This window comes from Babylonia areolata, chromosome 19 (assembly GCF_041734735.1).
Source record: "Babylonia areolata isolate BAREFJ2019XMU chromosome 19, ASM4173473v1, whole genome shotgun sequence".
NCBI lineage: Eukaryota > Metazoa > Mollusca > Gastropoda > Neogastropoda > Buccinidae > Babylonia > Babylonia areolata.
The window spans coordinates 54,753,680-54,760,129 of NC_134894.1; the positions used below are offsets into that span (position 1 = coordinate 54,753,680).

The 6,450-nt window shown below is 47.4% G+C and overlaps 1 protein-coding gene and 1 pseudogene across 2 annotated transcripts in view; one reads left to right on the plus strand and one right to left on the minus strand.

The window, feature by feature from the left end:
• The window catches only part of LOC143294366 (uncharacterized), a 200,026-nt gene that overhangs the window by 129,607 nt on the left and 63,969 nt on the right, over window positions 1-6,450 (plus strand). The window lies entirely within an intron of this gene.
• LOC143294211 (vacuolar protein sorting-associated protein 26C pseudogene) lies at window positions 4,506-5,194 on the minus strand (annotated as a pseudogene).

Genomic DNA, 6,450 nt, shown 5'->3' on the forward strand with positions numbered 1-6,450 from the left:
CTTCAAGTCCCTTTCTCATCACTTCCCTTCCACTTTCCCTATCTCCTTCCCTCTGTCACGCCTCCACACACACACACAGATACACAGACGCACACACACACACACACAACACACACACACACACACACACACGCGCGCGCGCACACACACTCATATACACACACTGTGTCTCCAGTCTGCTTTCTCATCACGTCCCTTCCACTTTCCCTATCTCCTTCCCTCTGTCACGCCTCCACACACACACACACAGATAGAGAGAGACTCAGACAGACAGACACACACACACACACACACACACACACACACACACACACACACACACACACACACACTGAACACGCATCTTGGACTATTTTATCGGTCCTGCTGGACAGTGAAAGTCAGTCAGTTCGAAAAGACAAGTTTCCAAAACCGGATCCACACGTTTTCTGTTGTGTCTGAGCGTCGCAGAGGTTTAGACAGCTTGTGCCACTTGGGAGAGAAAGCCCATTGAACTTGGCCACGTGGTTTTCTGTTTACTTGATGGCAGTATTTTTAAACACAGACGAATTTCAAACAGGTGGAAAAGGTCCGAGCTGACAGTAGATTTGTTTGTTATCTGTCTGTCTGTCTCTCTCTATGGATCTGGATCTGTACGTTGCAGGAGCCAATATTGGCTATCGTCTCTCTCTCTTACACTTGCATTCTGATAGCAACGGTCCTATTGAGACTGTTCAGTCCTCTCTCTCCTCTCTCTCTCTCTCATTCTCTCTTTCTTTCTCAAACAGTAAACCCTGCTCATGTGGTTTTTGAGTTCTTACTCTGACCCCTCCCCCCCCCCTCTCTCTCTCTCTCTTTCTCTCTCACCACTCAAGTTACAATGGTCCCTGCGCACTCTGAAATAAACGGGAATCACGTGCTGAGTTCAGCTTCTGTTTTTCTCTGTTTCTCTCCCTCCCTCTCTGTCTGTCTGTCTCTCCCTCTCTGTCTGTCTCTCTTCTGCAGTAACGAACACTACTCGCAATGAAATAAACGAAAATGAAAATCACGTGCTTGTTCAGTGTGCTTGATTGCATGCATGTGTGTGCACGTGTGAGTGAGTGCGAGTGAGTGAGTGAGTGAATGTGTGTGTTTGTGTGTTTGCGCGCGCGCATGTGTGTGTGTGTGTGTGCATGTGTGTGTGTGTGTGTGGCTGTATGTGTGTGTGTGTGGCTGTTTGTGTATGTGAGTGTGTGTGTGTGTGTGTGTGTGTGTGTGTGTGTGTGTGTTAAGTTTATCTCTGGCTGTCTGTGTCTCTGTAGAGATGTGCTGACGTGCGCGCTGGATTTCCAGAAGACACAGCATGAACCAGTGCCAACAGCAGCGGAAAAAGTCCGAGTCGACAGTTGATTTGTGCTCCGTCTCTCTGTCTGTTTCTCTCTGTCTCTCTCTGTCTCCCTCTCCTCTCTCTCTGTGTGTCTCTGTCTCTCTCTCTCCCTCTCTCTCTGTCTGTCTCTCTCTGTCTCCCTCTCTCTGTCTCTGTCTCACTCTGTGTCTCTGTCTGTCTCTGTCTCTCTGTGTATCTCTCTCTGTCTCTGTCTCACTCTGTCTCTGTCTCTTTGTCTCTGTCTCTCTGTGTCTCTCTCTGTGTCTCTCTCTGTCTCTGTCTCCCTCTCTCTAACTCACTGTGTTTCTCTCTGTCTCTCTGTGTCTCTCTCCCTCTGTCTCTGTCTCACTCTGTGTCTCTCTCTGTCTCTGTCTCTCTGTTTCTCTGTCTCTGTCTCTCACTCTCTCTGTCTCTCTCACTCTGTGTCTCTGTCTCTGTCTCTCTCTCTGTCTCTCTCTCTCTGTCTCTGTCTCTCTCTCTCTCTGAGTTGGAAGGTGGCAGAATGGTCAAGACGCTTATCCGTCAGTACCGAGTCTGTGAGGGTCTGGGTTCTGGGTTCGAATCCCCGCTCTCGCCCTTACTCTCCGAGTTTGGAAAATCAAACTGAACGTGCAGTTATTTATCGAACGCCGAGACGATTAAACCGAGGTCCCGTATGCAGCACGCATTCGGCGCACTGATAAAGAACCCGTGGTTCCTTTGACTTGTGGCGAAATTATGTTGAAGGAGCCCACTGTGGTGGGTACTCAAAGGAATGTGCACACACCTGAGGCCTGACTACAACGCGTTTGGCTATGCTGGTGGCCAGGCATCTGCCTAGCAGGTGTGGCGTAGCGTTTATGGATTGTCCGAACGCAGAGACACCTCCTTGAGAAATGAAACTCTCTCTCTCTCTCTTGGTTTTTTTTTTTTTTAATGAATTAATGATATAACTTTCCAGCCATTTCTGTCTCTTTTTTCTTTATCTCTGTCTCTGTTTCCCTCACTCTCTCTCTCTTCCTTTATTTTCCCCTCTGTCTCTGTCTGTCTGTCTCTCTCTGCCACTCTCTGTCTCTCTCTGCCACTCTCTGTGTCTCTGTCTCTGTCTGTCTGTCTCTTTCTGCCACTCTCTGTCTCTCTCTGCCACTTTCTGTGTCTCTCTGCCACTCTCTGTCTCTCTCTGCCACTCTCTGTCTCTCTCTGCCACTCTCTCTGCCATTCTCTGTCTCTCTCTGCCACTCTCTCTGCCACTCTCTGTCTCTCTCTGCCACTCTCTGTCTCTGTCTGTCTGTCTCTCTCTGCCACTCTCTGTCTCTCTCTGCCACTCTCTCTGCCACTCTCTGTCTCTCTCTGCCACTCTCTGTCTCTCTCTGCCACTCTCTGTGCCTCTCTGCCACTCTCTGTCTCTGTCTGTCTGTCTCTCTCTGCCACTCTCTGTCTCTCTCTGCCACTCTCTGTGCCTCTCTGCCACTCTCTGTCTCTCTCTGCCACTCTCTGTCTCTCTCTGCCACTCTCTGTCTCTGTCTGTCTGTCTCTTTCTGCCACTCTCTGTCTCTCTCTGCCACTCTCTGTCTCTCTCTGCCACTCTCTGTGCCTCTCTGCCACTCTCTGTCTCTTTCTGCCACTCTCTGTCTCTCTCTGCCACTCTCTGTCTCACACTGCCACTCTCTGTCTCTCTCTGCCACTCTCTGTGTCTCTCTGCCATTCTCTGTATCTCTGTCTCTGTCTGTCTGTCTCTTTCTGCCACTCTCTGTCTCTTTCTGCCACTCTCTGTCTCTCTCTGCCACTCTCTGTGTCTCTCTGCCACTCTCTGTGTCTCTCTGCCACTCTCTGTCTCTCTGCCACTCTCTGCCACTCTCTGTGTCTCTCTGCCACTCTCTGTGTCTCTCTGCCACTATCTGTCTCTCTCTGCCACTCTCTGCCTCTCTCTCTGCCACTCTCTGTCTCTCTCTGCCACTCTCTGTCTCTCTCTGCCACTCTCTGTGTCTCTGTCTCTGTCTGTCTGTCTCTTTCTGTGCTCGTGTCTTTCTCCTCCTTTCTATCTCGTTCCACGTGCTCCTCCCCTCTCTCTCTTTCGGGGCTGTGTCCTTCTGTCTGTCTGTCTACGAGTTGACCAAATAAACCAACATTTCTACACCCCTCCTTAAAATAGACCGACCTCAAGAGTTTGATGGCTGCTTCCAGGGTGTGTGAATCCACATAATTATAAGACACGGGGTGCCTTTCCATCCAGTGGCCCCTCTGTCTCTGTCTCTCTCTGTCTCTCTCCTTCTCTCTGCGACTCTTTGTGTCTCTGTCTGTCTGTCTGTCTCTGAACCTCTGTCTCTCTCTGTCTCTGTGTCTCTCTCGCTCTGTCTCTCTCTGTCTCTCTCCCTCTCTCTGCAACTCTTTGTGTCTCTGTCTCTGTTCTGTCTGTCTGTCTCTGTGAACCTCTGTCTCTCTCTGTCTCTGTGTCTCCCTCTCTCTCTCTGTGTCTCTGTCTCTGTCTCTGTCAGTCTCTTTCTGTACTTGTGTCATTCTCCCCCCCTTTCTATCTCTTTCTACGTATCCCTCTCTATTTCGCTATGTCCTTTTGTCTGTCTACGAGTTGACCAAATAAACCAACAGTTCTACATCCTCCCCCACCCCTCCCCTCCTTAAAATAGACCGACCTCAAGAGCTTGATGGCTGCTTCCAGGGTGTGTGAATCCTCACGCCTTTCGTAATTATAAGACACGGGGTGCCTTTCCATCTAATGGCCACAACAAGACAGACGATCCTCTCTGGAGGAAAAGCAGGATGTCTTACTCTCCGTATCGTAAAACAAATTGGACACCTCCTCCTCCGTCTGTTCATTATTTCATTGTGTTTCTTTTTTTTTTTTTTTTTTTTTTTACCATTTACAGTTTTTGTGGGTTGTGATCATACTTAGGCGGTGATTTTGGCATCCATATAATTATCTTAAAACTTATGATGGCTTGGCTTATGTTTAGGAAATTTTATTTATATCTACTTTTGTCTGTTGCTTGTGAGTGTTTACACACACACACACACACACACACACACACACACACACACACACACACACACACACACACACACACACATTATTACGTGTATGACCGGTTTTACCCCGCCATGTAGGCAGCCATACTCCCTTTTCGGGGGCAGGAACAACAAGAACAACAACTACACGAAAACGTCAGAAGCGGCTCAGCTTGATGGGGAAGTTCTCTGTCACCAGGTGGTCGTCATGGAAAATGATGACGATGTTCACCTCAAAGTCGACTTTAAAGTTGTTGGTGGACAGGGTTGGGCAGGTGAAGAGGCGAGGGAAGATCAGGTAGATCAGGTAGATGGGGTCCGGAAGGTTCCGGCACACGTCCCCCTCTGCGACGGGCGCAATAGCCGAGTGGTTAAAGCGTTGGACTGTCAGTCTGAGGGTCCCGGGTTCGAATCACGGTGACGGCGCCTGGTGGGTAAAGGGTGGAGATTTTTTACGATCTCCCAGGTCAACATATGTGCAGACCTGCTGGTGCCTGAACCCCCTTCGTGTGTATATGCAAGCAGAAGATCAAATACGCACGTTAAAGATCCTGTAATCCATGTCAGCGTTCGGTGGGTTATGGAAACAAGAACATACCCAGCATGCACACCCCCGAAAACGGAGTGTGGCTGCCTACATGGCGGGGTAAAAATGGTCATACACGTAAAAGCCCACTCGTGTGCATACGAGTGAACGCAGAAGAAGAAGAAGAAGAAAAAGTCCCCCTCTGCAATCTGAATGTTCTGGATCTCCGTGGCGTCCTTGGCGTATCCCTCCGCACAGCCGCACGTCTCTACCTGCACCAGCTGTATCTCTATGGCCTCCTCTTCTGTTTTGATGGTCATAGTCGGACACGACTGACTATCATACAGAGGTTTCCATCTACCTTCTTATTACTATTGTATATTCGTCCCACGTTCTGCCGGCTGTTATGTCCCGTTTTTATTATACAACAACACTACTCCATCGCCTTCCAGAGTCTCTGTTCAGTGCCTGTGAAATACTTTTTGTGTGTAGTGGTTTTTGTAACTATAAACGTTTTACTTAGCCCAAAAGACAATGCAAAGGGAATGAAGAAAGTATGAAGCAAATGCAAAATAAAATTACATCATTTCAAATGCTTGTGTAACTCTGCAACACCAAAATCTAAAAAAACAACAACAACAACAAAAAAAGCAAAACCAAACCCCAATTGATTTCAAAGCGCAGCCGGTTTGTCCGTTGCTCTTGTGGCGATAAACATGTAAATTATGAAATCAGTGGCTAGACCAGACTGATGTCTCCACTGCCTTGTAGGAAAACACTGCCTCTCTCCCCGGAGAAAGAGAGGGAGGGGAAGAGAGAGAGAGTGTGTGTGTGTATGTGAGAGAGAGAGAGAGAGAGAGAGAGAGAGAGAGAGGGAGAGAATGTGTGTGTATGTATGTGTGAGAGGGAGAGAGAGGGAGGGAGAGATGTGTATATATATATGTGTGTGTGTGTGTGTGTGTGTGTATGTGAGGGAAAGAGGGAGAGAGAGAGAGTGTGTGTGTGTGAGAGAGAGAGAGAGACAGAGACAGAGAGAGATGGAGGGAGGAAGAGAGAGAGAGAAAGAGAGAGAGTGTGTGTGTGTGTGACAGAGACACAGGGATTGGAGTGGGGAAACAAAAGTGTCTGTGTGTGTGTGAGAGAGAGAGAGAGAGAGAGAGAGAGAGATGTATATAAGAAGAGACAAGAGGCAAAGCCTTCAAGACTCACTTGTGCTTCACGCTTTATCCTGTAAAGGAATCATTAGGAGGTAAAAAAAAAGAAGAAAAAAAAAAAAAAAGAAGAGAATTTACAAATGGTTGAAAAGTGCTCTGTATTAAATATGATGGATAAGCTTGGGAGAAGAAAAAAGAAAAAAAAATGTAATGTTTAAGATGAGAAAGATCAGTTTAAAGCAAATTAAGTCCCATAGCATTAATTACAGAGTAATTTCCCTTTTTTTACTATCTGCACCAAAACGTTTGCAAAATAAATTAAACTTCCATGCTTAGCAAAAGAAGTTCCTGTTTGAACAAAAAATGATAATAGTGACTGCTCTGGTTGTTGTGTCAGAATATCAGATCAAAGTGCCAAGTTT